General features: G+C 34.5%; 1 protein-coding gene across 5 annotated transcripts in view; it reads left to right on the top strand.

The window, feature by feature from the left end:
* Positions 1–7,909: 7,909 nt before the first annotated feature.
* The window catches only part of LOC138125835 (protein embryonic gonad-like), a 64,946-nt gene continuing 53,618 nt past the window's right edge, over positions 7,910–19,237 (top strand). Inside the window, exons 1-2 of one of the 5 annotated variants that reach the window (XM_069041393.1) lie at positions 7,927–8,061; positions 19,174–19,212. The gene's annotated coding sequence lies outside the window, so the exon portion shown is untranslated. Of the gene's footprint in view, positions 8,112–18,715; positions 18,780–19,173; positions 19,213–19,237 lie in introns of those variants that run through there. The other 4 variants (XM_069041383.1, XM_069041396.1, XM_069041400.1 and 1 more) reach the window with 4 other exon arrangements.

The following is a 19,237-nucleotide window of genomic DNA, read 5'->3' on the forward strand; positions in this document are numbered from 1 at the left end:
TAAGGATCTTCTCTTTGACAGCGTCTCTGATAAAGTGATACTTTATATCGATGTGTTTGCTCCTGTTGTGGAACGTAGGGTTCGCAGCAAGCTTCAAGGCACCCAAGTTGTCTTCATATACAACAACGGAGGACAAGTGATCCAGGCCCAACTCGATGAGAAAAGACCGGAGATACGAAGCTTCCTTGGTGGCTTCGGCCAGTCCCATGTACTCAGCCTCGGTGGACGATAATGCGACAGTCTTTTGTTTTCTCGCATCCCACGAAACAGGTCCACCCCCCAACGTAAAGACATACCCGGTGAACGATTTTCTGTCGTTGGGGCAATTTCCCCAGTCCGCATCTACGAAGCCTTCCAAGAACTGGGATTTCTTAAAAAAGGTCAGCCCAAGCTTCGTTGTGCCTTTGAGGTAACGAAGTACTCGCTTGGCGGCAGTCCAATGAGGCTTTCCATAGCAATTATTAAACTGTCCCAGGTAACTGACAGCAAAACTGATGTCAGGTCTGGTAGCGGTTGACAAGTACGTCAGAGCTCCGACCAACTCACGGTAAGGCAAATTCTCGTCGGGAGGTTCTTCACTCTTCAATAACTTCATTCCAGGATCCAACGGTGCACAGACCGGTTTTGAGTCGAACATTCCAAATCTCTTCAACAACTCGTTGATATAACCCGTCTGAAGTATGTTAATCGCACCGAGAGTCCTGTTAAATTCCATACCTAGGCAGTAACCAATCTCGCCGAGGTCACTGGTCTCGAATTTCTGAGATAGACAACTAAACAACCTATCGGCCATCCTTGGGTCACGCGAAGCGACGATGATGTCGTCAACGTAGATAGCTATCAGGGTTGACTCTTCACCAGTCCCGATTTGGTAAACACAGGGGTCGGCCTTGGTGGGAACCGCTCCGAATCTCCTCAGTATGCCATCCAGTTTGGCGTACCAACTCCGACCAGCCTGACGTAGGCCATACAAGGATTTTTTCAGCAAACAAACATGGTCACCCTCTCGTAGTTGCTTGAGCATCTTCCTAGCCTTGTCTCCTACTTCTCTATCTTCTTCAGATTGGATCATCTCGAGCACTTGCAACAGGTATTTCGGAGGTTCCATGAATATCTCTTCCTCTAGTTCTCCATTCAGATATGCACAAGTTACATCGAACTGTCTTATGTTCATATCGTATTGAGCTGCTATAGAGGCTAAAAGTCGAATTGAACTCAGTCGCGCAACCGGTGCGAAGGTTTCTTTGAAATGAACTCCAGGTCGTTGGCTAAACCCCTGAGCCACTAGTCGAGCCTTTCTTCTTTCTAATGTACCGTTCGCGTTGTATTTATTTCTCAGTACGATTCGACTGCCTATGACTTCACGATCATCAGGACGTTTGACAAGTTTCCAGGTATTGTTCTTGATGATGGACCTAATTTCAACGGCCATCGCGTCATACCACTCGTCGACTTCTGGTGAATTCATTGCTATTCTTGCAGGAATTTCAGATATAAAGGCCTCTTCCTCTATTTCGGCAGTTCCTGCTTCCTGAAATCTGCAGACTTTTCGAGGTCTTCCCCTCGCTCCTGTTCTAACAAGCCTAGGTCTACCTCTTTCTCTTCTGACTACGGGCTCTTCCTCTATTTCATCCTGCACCTCTTCTTCTGGGTTTTCGACTTCTTCAGCTGATCGCATTTCGATACCCACGTACCTAGGCGACTCCACTTCGTCTGTTTCGCCTTTGAACAGATCATCTGGCACAAATTCAGTGAAGATCTCAGCCTTTTTCTCAGTACCTTCTAGGAATTTCACGTTTCGTGTGATTTCGACCTTTCTTTCATTAGGCATCCACACTCGATATCCCTTGCTTTCTTCTGAGTAGCCCAGGAATACACCTTCCTTTGCCCGAGAGTCGAATTTTCCTCTGTTGGGTTGTCTGTCCAGGCGGAATACACGACATCCGAATTCCCTAAAGTGACTAATATTAGGTTTCTTGCCAGTCCACACTTCATAGGGTGTTCTGCCACCGATACTCTTGGATGGGCATCGATTTCTAATGTAGTTCGCCGTGTTGACCGCTTCGGCCCAAAAACTGGGTGGAAGACCCGACTGCAACATCAGACAACGAGCCATGTCTAATAAAGTTCGATTCTTTCTTTCGGCAATCCCATTTTGTTCAGGATTATGCGGAATGGTGAATCGTCGGGTTATTCCAAGTCCCTTCAGAAGGTTGTCGAACTGTTCACTGGTGTACTCTCCACCGTTATCAGTTTGAAACGTTTTTATTTTCTTGCCCTGTTGATTTTCGACCATAGTGATGAACTCTTTTGTGGCTTCAATCGCTTCGCTTTTCGACCTGAGGAAACGAACAACAGTCCATCTGGAACAATCATCTATGAACTCGATGAAGTATCGTGCTTTACTCATCGACTCAACACGCATCGGCCCGCAAACATCCGAATGTATCAGTTCCAGCAATTCGCTCGTTCTGTCAGACCGTTTCGGGAAGGGTGTGCGTACCATCTTCCCCTGAAGACACACCTCACACTCAATGGAGTCTCTCGCGAAGTTCATGGGCTTTAAAACGTCCAATCCAAGCACGGTCCCTTTGCTTATGGCTTCGGACATGTCTCTCGCGTTTAGATGTCCTAATCGCCTGTGCCACACCTCGAACGTCTTGGTACAGGGAAGTCCCGCTGCGAAAACCGATCCCGTTGATCTCTCTTTGTTTCGTTCGCGCGCGTAATATAATTCGCCAATCCTGTCAGCAACCAGCTTTACGCTACCGTCGTTACCGACTACGAATGCGTTGTCTCTTTTAAATATGACCTCACAACCCTTTTCGGTGATTTTTCCCACAGATAGCAAGTTCGTACGTAGGTCTGGAACAAGCAAAGTCTTACTCAAAGAAATGTTTTTCGACTCACCAAACACATCGGCGGTGAACATTGCTTTTCCTTGGGCAGTGATATTTGTAGAGCCATTATTTGCGAGATTTAACTTTCCAGGTTCAGACTTCATTTCGGAGAAGGCTCTTTCATCATTGCACAGATGAGAAGTTGCACCACTGTCCAGACACCACGTGTTTCTCTTGTTCGAACTGGTCAGATGACATTCAGATACGCTCAGGCAAGTATCTTCTGCACTTTTCGCGGAGGCACGGAAGTCTTTGTTCTTGCAGTCAGCTGCTTTATGTCCGATTTCTTTGCACTTGTAGCACCGATATTTGAAATTTCCATAGTCGTTCTTGGTACCGGATTTCGAGTTCTCGCCGTTCGTCGTTTTTTCAGTCTTCTTCACGTTCTTCTTTCGCCAATTTGCTTTATGGTTACTGAACAATGCATTTTGAGAAGCTCCTCTCGCTGCAGTTTTCCTGGCATTACTCTCTTCGATTATTTTCACACGAAGGACATCAGGTGTCGGGAGGTGGTCCCGCGACTCAATGGCACACCTGAAATTCTCAAAGCTGTCAGGCAAGCTATACAGCAACATGATCGCTAACAAATCTCGGTTGATTTCAACTTCCATCTCCTGGAGTTTGTCGACCGCATCGAAGAACATATCGATGTGTTCTCGCACATCACCGGATTCCTCCATGCGCTGAAGTGTCAGCTGTTTCAGTAACGTGGCCTTCCTCGCAGGTCCCTTCGACTGGTATATACCCTCGAGCTTGAGCCAGACTTCTCTCGATGACCCACATCCTTTTATCTGCTTCAGCTCAGAGGGGTTGATCGCCAGTATGATGTCGGATTTAGCTTTACTGTCGTTCCTCACCCATTGTTGTGCAGCAGCTTCTGATTCGACGTCGCCGACTACCACCGCTGGTTTCACCGTTGCCCCGTTCACGTAACTCCACGCGTCATTTTTGATCAGCAATGCTTCCATCTGCATCTTCCACGTGTCGTAGTTCTCCTTGTTTAGGGTTTCTATCCTCGTCAACTGATTTGAACCCATCGTATCGTTTGGCGGAGACGGACTACAAAGCAACGAAATTTTTGCGTTCACTGGCCTGGTCCCATAACCTGTTAGCGGTGTTCGAGTAAAACGCAGTGCACCGGGAGCAACAGGAGTATATTTAATTCTACTACAGACTACACTACATTAATGAACAGATACAAGACACACGTGAGACAAAAGACAAGATGGCGTACGGCGTTACAATTATGGTCGACTTCTTCAGTCATCGATCTCCGACCGCACATGCGCAACGTCATCGTTTCGGTCGGTGTAACCGGACACTGTTTGGTCGACAATACACCAGGGGCGGCGCGGGGATCGAGATTATATACACTAACAACTATGACGGCCAAAAAATTTTAGCCGTCAATTTCTGTTCCTTAAAAAAAAAAAAAAATTGTAAACCATACTTTATTGTCAGTATGATTACCGTCTTAATTATGATTGGTATTTTTTGAGCGGTAAATTTCAAAACTCGAAATTATTTTGTAATTTTCTACTACACCTCAGGTTGTCTACTCGTATGTCCGACTGCTCTAATTTTGTTCATTCATATCGGATTTTTGGAATATCTGAGCTTTAAACAGTTTAAATTGATTGTCAGAATAACAATATGCATGTCAAAATGACAGGAATCGAAAGTGGGGTTACGGTTCCTAAAGGTTTATTTACAATTTACATGAATGTCAAGATAGTGACGGCTAAAATTTTTTGGCTGCCATAGTACTTCTTCGCTGTACGTTTTGACAGCACTAACAAAATCAGATAATAGCATAAGTTTTGCAAGTTGCAAATCAAAGCCATCTGTCACAAATAATTGCGAAATTATCGGTTGTAATTCCACGAGAGCTCTGAAATGATCGATTTTTAACACGAAAGCTCTCCTAGGTAATTGATTCTTGCCTTTCTTCTGCTAACGTTAAAAAAAGGAACAAGAAGACTAATTTCCAGCAAATGGAAATTATGGTCCAAACGTTGGAGAAGGACCATATTTATTATTATCCATTATTTTCTTATCTATTTATATTCTAATCTCAACCCAGCCTTGAAAGCACAACAGATCTTCGTAATACCAAAAAGAGTGCATATTATTCAATTATTTTCAGCATTTTCCACGTTATGTTGAAAATTAAAAAAAAAATTTCTGCAATCAAGTCCATCTTTCAAATTAGCAAGATGATTTGTCGCACGTTTATATAGGATGTCCCCAAAAAAAAAAGACGAGTCCATAGCTCCCTTATTTATCGGAGGATTTTAATTATGTATACACCAAATTAAATGGTTGTTAATAGGCTACAAAATGGCTTAATAAATTCATGTATAGCTCCAAGGGCTTCAAGACTAAACTATCAAAATATTTTTTTTTAAATGGGATTACATATTTTTTTAAGTAATTCTGATAGAGATTTTAATTCTGAAAACAACAATGTATCACAAGTATAACTTCACATAAAAGAAAATAACACTAACTTTTGAAATAAATGACGAGCACCAAGCGAAAAGCTATCAAAATGCATTGCGTTATAATGTAATAACCAAATTAAGGTAGCTGGAAAAACAAATGACAAATAATAACATGTAGGATTGCACAAATATGCCACCAATGTTTAGCGCAAAATGGAACATAGACGATAGTATCGTGTGTTCCACAAAAAACTCACTCGCAGCAAGCCATGACAAAAGTGAAGTATGTCTTAGAGATGTTCTCATATTTCATGGCGGAAACAAAAGACTGAGAAATGTCACAAATTTGTATTGTCAGTGTCAAATTTCTCAAAGACGTTCGTGATTTCGACAGAAATGCAGCAAATTGCCAATAAGAAAGTTATTCATCGTCGAACTAGAGACAAAATTTGTAATACGTTTGATTATATGAGAATAACTTTTCCTTTTGAAGCACTGACAAAAATTGGTTTCCTTAGAATTTGTTTTTTCAATCTATTTAGCGAAAATTTAAATTTACCTAGACATTCCTTTTTACGGCGTTTATGAGAAATTTGACACTGACAATACATTTTTGTGACATTTCTCAGTCTTTTGTTTCCGCCACTAAATATGAAAATACCTCTAGTACCAGATGTGAAATGAACTACTAAAGTAAATTTATAGGTTATCTGTCACAACTCACAATATGATGAAAATTTGTAAGTAACAAATGAACTACTTCCAATGATCCTAAAATCGACATGACCAGTCTATCTATCTCTATAGTCATGGCTTACTGCGAGTGAGTTTTTATTGGAACACACGATAGCATTTCTTTACATTTTTTTTTGTAAATTTTTGGTATTTAAGTGTACACTTGTGATACATTGTTATTTTCAGAATAAAAATCTCTATCAGAATTACTAAAAAAAATGTGTAATCCCATTTGAAAAAAATATTTTGACAGTTTATCCTTGAACCCCATGGGGCTATACTCGAATTTATTCGGCCATTTTGTAGCCTATTAACAACCATTCAATTTGGTGTACAGATAATTAAAATCTTCCGATAAATAACGGAGTTATGGACTCGTCTTCTTTTTTGGGGACACCTGTATAACAATCTTCATAACCATGATTGTTAAAAAAATGGTTATGATTTGGCAAATTAGAATAGCATTTTTTGATAAGACTCTTTATACAGGGTGACCCAATTTTTTTTTTTAAAGCTCTAGCAACTTTATTTCTTTTCCGATTTCAATAAGCGATATATCAAATGAAAAGGCGTTTAAGAAACTGTGAACTGCCATATAATATTTATTTTTTAAAGAAGCAGTTTAAGTGGGGTGACATTTAACTTTCTTATTTTAAATTGTGACATATGTTTTTCATTGCTTATTTTTAAAGTCACTATTTTTCTAAACATTGCTCTATAAAAATATTATTTGTTTTTTGAAAAGTTTTGATGAAATAAAAATGTTTAATAAATAATAATTGAGACATTTTAATGAAAAAGCGAATAAAATCAAGTTGCTTTGTGAGACCTGTCAGCTAGAGCTAATCGTGAGTAAAAATGAATACCTTCGAAGAAATGACCGACATGCTAGGTATATATCAGATCTAAACTCCATTCGAGGTACGGAAACAGCGTGTCCTTGTCAAATTCTTTGCGTAACAAATGCTCTAGCTGACAGCAACTTGATTTTATTGATTTATTATTTATTATTTATTTTTAAAAATGCACGTTTTTCAAAATAAATGTAGGTAAGTTTCAATGAAAGATGTTCTTAACATATGTTATGCTTAATCCAATGCAGTGCAAACGGGCGTAAGTGTTCCTTAAACCAAGTAAACATAACACGAGTATATGAAGATCTATACATTCATTTGATTTATAAGGATGTAACAGGATGTTATAGGTACTGTCAGAATTTCGGGAATGGTCAAAGATGTAAGAGAATTTTTAGGACGGGGGATTTATTTGATTTAAAAGAATGTACACTATAAAGGTCGGGTGTTTGCCTCCCGGGTTGAAAATGTAATAAATATTATTAACGGTTAATAATAATTAACCCATTTCAGTTGAAATATGAATCGTCGCGATACAGGATCTAGAGTTCCGGACGGAATTTGTCATCCAACATGGATATATACCTACCTTTGTTTTATGATTTAACATAATGCATAAAAAATGATTAATTAGTTTGAATTAAAATCGAATTCAATATTAAAGAAGTTGAATCTCAGCAGTAAAATAATACTGAAAGTATCTTGGGTAAAATTCATAATAAATAAAACGAATGAACAATTACACAATTGGGATAATAGTGGGATCATTTTGCAAAAATTCTAAATAGCAACAAATGCACGTGATAAATTTATCACTACTCCTTGGGGCGTTTCTCGATCCTCCTTCTTGCCACGATTAGTTGAAATAGTGAAGGGAATTAAAGCGGCTCCAATAAATGTACAGGTAGGTGTTGTTTAAAGGTTTTGAGGGGGAAATAGAGGGGAAGCGCTGGCAGGTAGCGACCACTTGCGGTACTATGTTGAATTAGAACTATAGTTGTGGTACAGGTGTAGAGAAGCTGATCAGTACCTGTGTGTGCGACTTACCTGCTGCTCGCTGATGAGATGAATCGCGATCTGTGAAGTTCGGAATGCCGCGCTGCCTGATCCACATATCGTTACAGAAAGGTTAGTTCTTTAGCTTTATGGATTCTGACGCAGGATTTGCATAACTGTAGGTAAAAGTCACCTATCTTTTTGATGTAAAATGATATTTCCTAGCAAATTTGTTTTGAACGTTCATTGTTTTGGAAATTTGTATTAATAGCTTTGACTACACTAAAACTCAATCTTATAAGTTAGGTTTCAAATAGTTACTATCCATTCGCAATATACATTAACTTCATTCCTGAATCTTACCATTTAAAATTAAAAAGTAATAACGATATAGTTAAGTTTTTATTTAGATAAGACATTTTTTTCAAGTGCACTTTTTTGACAAGAACTTATGACGCTAAAGTTATTTATCTTCTAAACCTGTCGTATAAAGAGAATTGATTATTATTAAGACTTTAAAAGCTCATTGTTTTGTTTAGTAAACGACACTTTCCATTTATATGCTTTCGTGGCTTTGCAAAAGAATTAAACGAGTAAATACAAGTATATATGCCTGTAAAAATATTACAGATAAGAGTAAAAGTAGTTTTTAATATAAATGCCGTAACGATAACAGACTCAAGTCGGTGAAAACATTGCATTTTGATCATAATTTAAACCATTTTGAAATGTGTTATTGTTTTTAAGTTTTGAAACCGAAAAACCATTGAAAATGTTTCATTAATTCAACATATTCAAATTTCATATACGTAATACTATAGTCTGTCGGATTTGAGATGAAGACAGTTGGATATTTTTATTTTTAGGAATAGAAATTTGAATTTTTATACAACTGTAAAACTTTAGGAATTGCATCTTTTAAGATACCTACATAACTCGAGTTGTAAAAAACTGGTAATCGAAGTCTTTAGTTTGTAATTACGTGGTCAAGAGAACTTTTGACAAATAACTTTAATAACTCTAAAATTGTTTATACAACCTTTTTCATGTACGCAGTCCTCTGGCTGTCGTAGAATGATTAAAAATTATTTTGTTGGGAATAAATTTATTCTGAAGAACAAAAAGTTTGTTACGCCTATTTATTCACGTTACTGATTTTTATTTTTAGCATACACCTTGGGAACCTTATGAAGCAATAAAACAATTTCTATAAAAATAGTTAAAAAAAATTATGTCAAAATCTGAGTCAGCACGAGCTTAACTTCGTCAGACATGTTTGGAATAATCATTACAAGATGTGGATCATATCATTTAAAATATGCTCGTCAGGTCTTGATAATCGTCATGACCAACCTTTTTGCTATTAATACAATTTCTTTAGGGTGACTTGTTAATGTTATTTCTTAACACTTACTTATATCATGATCAAAATAAGTTTTAACAAAAATGTTCTAGGTTCAGTATTAGTTGAAAGGTCTATTAATTACCAAACCCTGTGTTGGTCGAGAATGATTGTTGATTGATAATAATCAACATAATAAAAATTGTATTTTTTGTATATTCTAGTTTACTCAGAATAGAATAGAAATAGTTTACTGTAAGAAAGAATAAAAAAAGTTGTACAAAGGATTAGAATACACACTAAACACAGATAAACTTCGTCCAGCCAGAGATTGGGAGATTGTAAATTGTATTAAATTAACCCAACACTACAAAATGCACTAGAATATGTACATTAATTAGAATGCTCTAATTAATTTCAGAGCAAAACTGTTACTGCTTGAAGGATATATTTCAAATTTTAGGTGCGCTAGCTACTCCTTTCTCTACGTATAATTTAGTGACTTTTATGTCAACCAATCTCTCGCAGGACAAACTATTAACCCACACACAAAAAAAGTCAGTTTCCAAAATTTCCTCAAGTTAAGATTAATATAAACTATTACTCAATATATAATTTTTGATTTTTTCCTCAAGTATTATGCAAAAATATCTCTCATATTGTTGACTAACAATAAAACCAGTAAGTCAATGACGACTGAAACTTACATGTCATGTAGATAGGAATATTAAGTTATTGATTAATATGTCTCAAATTTTTTGGATGTTCACTATTCCTCTACATATTTAGTTTACCAAATAACCAGGTAAATGGTTATTCATGATTCTGTATCATCGAATGTTTTCTTGCAACATTTTACGTTTAAATTGTAGATATTAAGAATTGACTTAAATTTTAACTACAAATAAGGACATTGCTAAAACATTCTTGCATCAATTTCAGTACATTTAATGCATAACATACAATGTGCTTAGATTTTCTTTGTGAATTCTTATAAAAAATAAAACGATTTCGAAGATCCTTAAATATTTTTTAGTTCTCAGATATGTCTACGTATCGGGTGTTCATTTAAATTTCTCATCAAAATTGGCGCAGAAGAGTCGATTGTGAACGCAGCACTTGACAGCTGATCCGTGATCGTATTCCGTTATGCGTTCACAATCGATTCTTCAACGGCAATTTTGGGGAGAAATTTTAAGGAACACCCGATATAATATGTATTGGATGAGTTCCGAAAAACAATTTTCTCGCGAATAGTAAATATTTTTTAATATTCTTTGATTTGTTGCTCCTAACAGATCTGATTTTTCGTAAAATTTAAGGATGTCTCAGTTTTACTAGTTTGCTTTAATTCGTCAGTGTAAATAAAGCATGACATCTATAAGATAGGTAAAGCAAAACTAGTTTTTGGAAAAGTTTATTTATAAATCACAAAAGTGATTAATGTGTATTACTATTGATCCAGTTGATTTTGATATAAGTAATAGTATATTACGCAAGCAAGTTGGTAAGTGAAATATAACAGATTCGAGGAAAGGTTTTAAAAAATGAGACGTAGTCGCGTTTTTACACTTTTCGAGCTTTTGTTATAAATTATCCATGAATTCGAAATCGTATGTCGTTACTTGAACTCCACGCTCCAATAAACACAGCTTGAAACACAGGTTAGATCTCTACATATTAATCGCAAAGACATACGGATTCAAATCCATGGATGACTCGATTACAAATTAATTTGATCGCTCGATACAATTATAACGGGTGACTATTAAAATTTTCACTTAGGGTTGGCTATGAATCATTCTTTGTTTTCCGTTGCACCTTAGACACCGACAAGTTTGACATTTCAATAAATGTTTTTTCTCTTAATTTGGTTATGTTTCAATTGTACTGACTGACATTTGTCGTTCGTTCTTGCGTGTGTCTAAAGTAACAGAAAAAATAAAAACTCGTTCAAAGCCAACTCCAAGTGAAAATTTTAATAGTCACCCGTTACTATTTTTTCCGGTATTGAATTTGTGTACGAAAAGCCAAAAACATTTCAAAGAAAATCATGGATTCATTATAAAAATAAATAGTTGTCTTCGTTATTTTACAAGATACTTGTTTATTTTTTGATAGATTATATTGTTTATTTATTGTTATATTCATATAATCGTGTGATATTTTTAAGGTTTAATATTGGTTCAATAATAATTCTCCAATTTACTATTACAAAAAAATAAAGTTTATTGAAACTAACTTCATATTTATATGGTAGGTATTTGGAAGATATTTGATTTAAATGTTTTTATATTTGGTTTTCATAAAACAGAATAAACGGTCTAAACTCTAAACAGGTTTCCGTACATTAACTAGTTATTGAAAAAAGGAATAATTCAGAAGTGGAATATTTTATGGATTCTGCTCTACACATCAACATCTTATTGCAATATTTCGTAAATAGAAGCCTTCCAATAAATGTCTCTGTAAATTATTTAACGTACGTAGAATGTAATAACCATAAACTGCTAATTTTTAATGTGTAAACATGCTTTCATAAATTGGTTTTAACTAAAATTTACATTTTATATCTCTTAAACGGACCAGAAAAATATTTTTTGTATTCTATTCATCACATAAAAAATACCATACTGACTTATGAGAGAAGTTTATTGGATACGTATAATAACAAAATATGTATTTAAGACATGATTTAGGTATGAAAGCTAAAGAATTAATAGCATTTTTAGTGTTTAGGAACGAATATATCTTGCTTTTATTGTTTTTTAAATTATAACGTCGCTACTATCTCTCCGTTCATATTTAATGGTGGCCTCAGTGATGCAAATTAATTAACCTCTAATATTTTATGGCTATCCATAACTTTGAGTTACTTTTCTTCTTTGATCCGATATGAATTTTAAAAATGTATATTTAAAAAAATACGATTCCCCGTGCATTTTACTTTCTTATATCAACATCCATCTCTTAGGAATTGTTGAGGCATGTTAAAAAATGAATACCAGTTTTTGATTTGTATTTGTATTTGTACTTTAAAGAGTTAGAAGGCTTCAAAGCTAGCGAATCTGCACATTAAAGGCTTTAAGCGACTCATTTAGTGACGTTTCAAGTCGCGTCTTGTGGATCTCTAATGGTCATGCTACGAATAGTTACCATTTTACCGCTGGCCATCTTGATGAAGTCTTGTCCATATGCCATCATTACTATTTAAGTACATTGGTGTCTGAAATAGTCTATTGATTATGGCAGTAATACTTTTAAAAACAGCTCCTATATGGAATTTAATTCATTATTATGCAGTGTTTCACATTATTCACTTCCAATCATAGATAAATGAGTGTGTCACTTTTTAAAACCAAGCTTTCGATTGTGATCAAGAGCGGTTCCTTAAATAATACGATTGAATTTGTTGCACAGGAAACGTGTTTGGATTCTCTATCGGTATTTAAAGAAACGAGTTTGAAAAAATTCTTTTATTAAAAATTCATTTAGATTAGATATTCTTTAAAACATTGTGCAGCTAGGTTATACAATATGAACAACAAATAAAGATGAAAAGTCTTGTTTTCCATAGTCCTTATTTTATTTCCTAGATTTCCCTTATTACTGTTTTGTATCCAATATGATCAGAATTGTAAAACTGGAATTTATATTGAAACGTAAAAAGTTGCATCTTTCAGTAAACTATAGTTTTAAAGTTTTACTGGCATAAAACGAAATTGAAAAATAATCAGAGATACATGCAAGAAATATATGAGAATTGAAATATACATTTAAATATATAGAATTCGTGATTTTTTATACTATTTTTATTGACATTAAAATTCGTATGTTCAGAAAAGCTTCAAGTTCAATGTCGTGAGTTTACAGTGTTGAAATGTAATCTATAATTTATGAGGGTGAAACTAGAGACTTGTCGGGACATGCAAACTAAAATAAATTTCTGAAATGATGACTATATATCACGGCAAACAGTGCAATTTGTTCTAATCCTTTAGTGACACTATGGTGTTGGACAGAGAGAAATACGTTAATAGTTTGTATTAAAACTGATATTATTTACATCCATAATCACTGATGAAAAGTCGCAAGCTCATTTAGTAACTGTGAAATTTAGTTTGCTTGCTTCATTTTTAAATTCCAATCCAAGGGTTTCAAAATGATATTAACATCTTTAGGTTTTCATTTTGGGTTTTTAAATGACATTGTAATAATAGGTGTAAACAGTCAGTTAAAACATAGGTGGAACTTATATGTATGTATTTGAAAATTATATACATTTTATACGCCCCAGACTTATAATATTTGGTTAAACTGTTTTTAAGTAAGTGTCTTAAACATTTAATTACTTTCACGTTTTGCCATGGAAATTTTCGACGTGTAAAATGAGTTGTATGGTGAAACAATACTTTCTTCGTGGCCATCTTAGATCTTCTTTCGTAAATTTTTAGTCGACTAGCACGATATTCTTTTGTAATAAGCTCATCCTTTAAGAAATACTCAATCATGATTATTTTTTTGAAACCGCAGAAAACTGATGCCATGACTTATTTAATATATCCACATTTCATTAGTGGTTGCAATAAATGGAGTCAAGAAATTGGGTAGGTATATTTTTCGTAAATTGTTCAAAATTTGGTTTACAATTTGACGTGTTTTAGTTCACAATCTGCAAACACGTCACTTGTTTTACAGCTGCTAAGTGAAGTTCCAGCTATCTTACGAACTTTCATTTTCAGTTCTAATAGGTTGAAGTTGTGTCTACTTTTTGATTATGGCGTATACAAAAGCCGATTCACTCGATGTAGAATTCATATCAGTTTTGATTTCAACTGAGGTCAATTTTCATATAAAAGGCATTCACGTTGTTTTGGCATAATGGGAGGCTATGAAAATTTTGCATTTAATTTGGTAGTACCTGAAGCTGTCTGTTGAATTAGGTTATGTTTTTTTAATTTTCTGATTATAAATAGCGTCAATGTCTACTGAATTGTTGTCAGTTTTACTAGTTTGCAATAGAAGAATACTCGGACATCGCGGGAAATTTGGAACATGTTATGTTCATTTTGATAGGTCTGCATGTCAGGCACTTCATTGGCGGAAATTAAACAGCGTGTTCAACGTTAAAAAAATAAATTAGGACTTCCCATTATGCCAAAATAACTTGAACGGTGTTTATGTTTATTTTTGGGGTTTGCTGCTTGGAATGTATGAGAAATTTTATTTGAATGTATGACATATTTTAGGCAGCGAAGTTTTCCTTTTTTATTAGTAATCTGAGGTTAGAAACATTTTAACAACACGCTGAAAGTTTTTTTTTTGTTTTAATTTAATTTAATTTAAACTGCCTTTCCTGGCTTCCAAGCACAAAGCCTTTCGTTTTTCAATTTTGGCTTTCTTTGATTATTTGATTATAGTCCTACAGAAACTCTAGTGGAATTCGCGTTTGGTTGTAAATTTAACAACAACAATTACCACTACCTGTAACATCCCTGCCTGAAGCTAACGTTGCGAACCTCAAACGGACGAACCTCATTAGCATTTATCAGTAGGATTATTGCTGCAGCATAAAATTCTATTCTTCAAGTGACAAACATAAATTTACAACCAAAGTCGAATTCCACTAGAGTTTCTGTAGGACTATACATTCCTGAGTATCCGTACTGTTGCTTCATTTTGTTGGACGTAACCTACAGTAGTTGTCTTGTTAGCGTATATTTGGTTTATGAACGGTTCCAGTATCATATTTCATTATCTTTCACCATTAATTGTATGATGCAAAAATATGGGCCCAATTAACCTTCTGCGTGATAAAGCACACCAGATATCAATTTTGATGGGATGCAAAGGTATTTCCACCGTCTAGTATGACTTTTCGGCACTTACATTGACATATTTCATATTTGTATTATTTAGGAATTTACATATTCTGTTAAATGGAACCGTTGACAGTATACCACATGCTTATCAAAATCAGATGGCAATAACTCCTGGTACACTTAAACTTTATGGAGGTACAACTTCAAAGCTTTTTTGACAATACTGCGACGAGTTTTATCGTACAAACTGAATTATTGCAAAAGATATCTCAAGTATCTTCATCTTCATCTTTAGTATCATTAAAGATGGTTCTTGTCACTGCCTTTCTTCTGCTGAATGGTGCCCGATTCTCTAAATGTGATCAAGTGTCTTGTAAAAAGCATTTTGTACCTACATTTGAAAAGCAACCTTTAAATGCCTGCTAGCGAGGTTCGGCATAATAATTCCATTCACCATTTTCAAAATTTCTGTTTCTCAATTAGGTACACTTTTATCATGAATGCTTGTTCATTGATCACCACTACTTGTATTATTTGTATTTTTTTTTTTTTGGCAAGTTAAATTGTATTTTATTTTAACAATACAAGGAGCGATCAAATTAATTTGTAATCGAGTCATCTATGGATTTGAATCCGCATGTCTTTTGATATGAATATTATGAGATCTAAAGTTACGTCATTTTAAAGATTTCAACTGTCAAGACCTAACCTGTTTTACGCTGTGTTTATTGGAGGGTGGAGTTCAAGTAATGACATACGATTTCTGATTCATGGCTGACTCGATTAGGTACAAATTAATTTGATCGTTCGATATTAAATAACGGGTGTTTTTTTTAAACTTGGCGTCGAAGCTGGCGTTGAAGAGTCTATTGTGAGTGCACCACCAGATTAAAACTGATCAGCTGTTTAAATCTAACCTCATTTTTTGCGTGTTTTTAATATGCAGTTTGAAAAGTCCGTCTTTTTTTAAGACAAGTTGTCCATCAGCGGTTTAAATTTAGTCTCACTTTTTCCATTGTTTGTGTTTTTAATCTGCAGTTTGCAAAATCAGTGTTTTTAATGCGAGTGGTTCATTCACAATCGACTCTTCAACGCCAACTTCGACGCCAAAGTAAAAGAAACACCCTTTATTATGTACCAAATAAGTGATAAGTTTGAGCTTGTTTTCTTGTTGTCATAACAACCAAGTTAGATAGACAGTCGGGACGCCCTTAGTTGGTAAAAGCAAATGTTGAGCGCAGGTTTGGTTGTGCGGGAGGGAGAAAGTTTCAAGGCCGTGTATTTTGAAAATATCTTAATTTTGAAATTGTTCAAAATTATATTATATTATTTCAGTTTTGATGCAAACATTGATAACACAGGTTTACAATGATTTTGATTTTTGATGTTTCTAAAATTACACGGTTTTATTTTATCACGTCTAGTTATCACTTATGATAATTATATTTATTGCCTTCATATTTTGATAACCAAAAATGAATGATATTTTTGCACTCAGCGCCCTACCATTAAACACAATCTGTCATTAAAGATTCTTCATTCATTCTTCATTGAAATTAATATTAAAAGATTTGGGATTTCAGTGGCGGGGCACAAACAATAATAGGCAAATTTTAATTGAAAAGAGTAACAGTAACACAAAAAATTGGAAATAAAGAGCTAAAAACAAGGCCATTATCTACATGGATGCACAGAGGACATACGCAATCAAGATCTTGGAGTGACAGCAGTAGAAATGGCTTATTTATTAATATTTTAAAGGGGTCACGTTTAATTATTAATATCATACATGTTGGCGAAGAAATGGGATTGCTTCCCAATTGCAAGCTAATATTGAAATCAGGTACGAAAATTAGCGACTACCACAACAAGATGTATTGAGAAAATTTTGAAACGTGTTTGCTAGAATTGTTATTTATGAACCGAGTAGAGTGCGAGAAGACATTTTTCGCACATGAGCGCATTATTTGAGGCACAAGCGACGAAGAAACCAGTGCTTTATTTGCGCGAATGTGTCGAATACGTCTTCGCGCATCGAGGTTTGTACAATATTTTTTGAAACGAACATTAGCATTTTTAAATTACTACCCAATTGTTTCCAATTTCGTGAATAGATGGCGCTTGTCTCTATGTGTCAATCGAATTAATAGCGATTTATTTTCATTCTTTCGATATTTTCAACATCCACATTGGAGAAATGACGTTTTGTCAACCAAATTTTATTATTATCAAGTCAAATTATTTTCAGAATGCTCAAACAGGCCAAGGCTTTTTGGATGATTTTGAAGCACTAGTCCGTGAAATCTACGTTCGCGGTGAACTGTTGCGTTTGCGAAATGTCATTTTGAAGTTAGTGAGTTCAAAAAAGTTATTACCTGCATTACTTTCGTCCTCCTAATGAGGCTAGAACTTTCTTGGATTTTGGTATTCGAATAGTCACTTGAATATTTATTCATTTATTCGAATATTCGAATATTAGAATTTACACTTATTCGAATTTTACATAGTCAGCTATTCGAATAATCGAATAATTCGAATACGATTACCAGCCTTAGTCCTCAATATTTGTATTAGACAATGCTCCATATCACATTGTTCTAGAAAACCGTGCTCCCACAAGTGCTCGAAAGAAGCGGATATGATTGCTTGGTTGTTAGAAAAGAACATCTGTTTTAACGCGAATATGTTAAAACCCCAGATGCATGACATTATAAAAAATTAAAAAAAGAAATATGTAAAATATAGATTTGATTTTATTGTAGAAGCAAACGGGGATGTTGTTCTTAGATCATCCAGACCTTAATCCGATTAAACTAATTTGTTCTTATATGCCTCTCCAACTTTGTTAATACGAGTCGATATTTTACAAGTTATTGTCACCAATGTTTATAACGACTTTTTGTTTGAAGATATTTAGTTAATGCATTAATAAACAATCTTAAGTAATATGAAAATGTTTTTTATTATATGTTGCCTTGAGCAACAAAAACAGTTTGATATAAGAGAAAGTAATTTCAAAACGAAAGAATTTATTTGTGATTGTGAAGACCTGTAATTTGTTATCACGAGGTTGGGTAAATATTTCCCGAAATATGTGTCTAGTTATAAAACGTTAATTTACGGAATGATTTCTATAATTTCCATCTGATTAAGTAGGTATTTCTAAAAATGCATCGAAAAAGATTATACATTAAGTCTTTTGCACTAATTGTTCAATATATTGTAATAAATACAATTTTATGTAAATTAAGTACTTATTGAGAAATTACTGCAATGTGTGTTAAATGTAGAAATTAAACTTACTGAATTGGTTTTTTTCTTACTAAATCTTACTACACATAAATTTATTTACATTATAATTAGAAGATGCTACTTCTCCTATTAGCACATTATTATGATCGAAGAGAAACTACAGATGCTAGTATTTTCTTAAGCCTAAGGGGAAGTTCATCGAGCTGCTACTAATTCTTTTTGCAGCTGAATCACTGTTGTGTCGTTATTAAATGAAATTGTTAATGACAGGTTCTCTCGAACAAATAATAAATAAATATTTGCTCGGTTGAAGGTAAAAACCACACTTTCACTTATTATTCGACGTAGGTATATTTAATTTTCATCCGTGCAATGAAAGACTGTGTGTGGATATCAGATTATTTTAAAATTAGCAGCTGAATTCTATTGAACAGGTAAAATGTTCCTAGACACAGCGTTTAAATTGTTGGAGTATTTGTCTTATTGTTAGACATTGTGATTATTCACTTGAATTTTAAATAAATCCGTAACTCGTTTTTAAAACTACAAAGTGTACCTATTGGCACCTTTAAAAATTTTCTGCTGAATAAGATCTGTCATTTTGTTTTCTGAAGGACATGTTAACCATTAAAGTAAATAATGTTAATCAGATATACTCAGGACATGGTGAAAATTTCAGTAAAATTATAACGTTACTAATACAACCGACAGTGGTATCATAAATCTCTGTCACCCTTGAGGTGCTTGTGAAAACCTCAGCTGACTTAATCAACCCTAATTTTAATTGATGAAAAATGCCATATGATTCCTAAGATCAATTTGTTGCAGATAGATACTTGAATATCATTGTTAACGAAGAACATTGAACAGATGGGTAAATAAAATTTATGAC

This window comes from Tenebrio molitor, chromosome 1 (assembly GCF_963966145.1).
Source record: "Tenebrio molitor chromosome 1, icTenMoli1.1, whole genome shotgun sequence".
Lineage (NCBI taxonomy): Eukaryota > Metazoa > Arthropoda > Insecta > Coleoptera > Tenebrionidae > Tenebrio > Tenebrio molitor.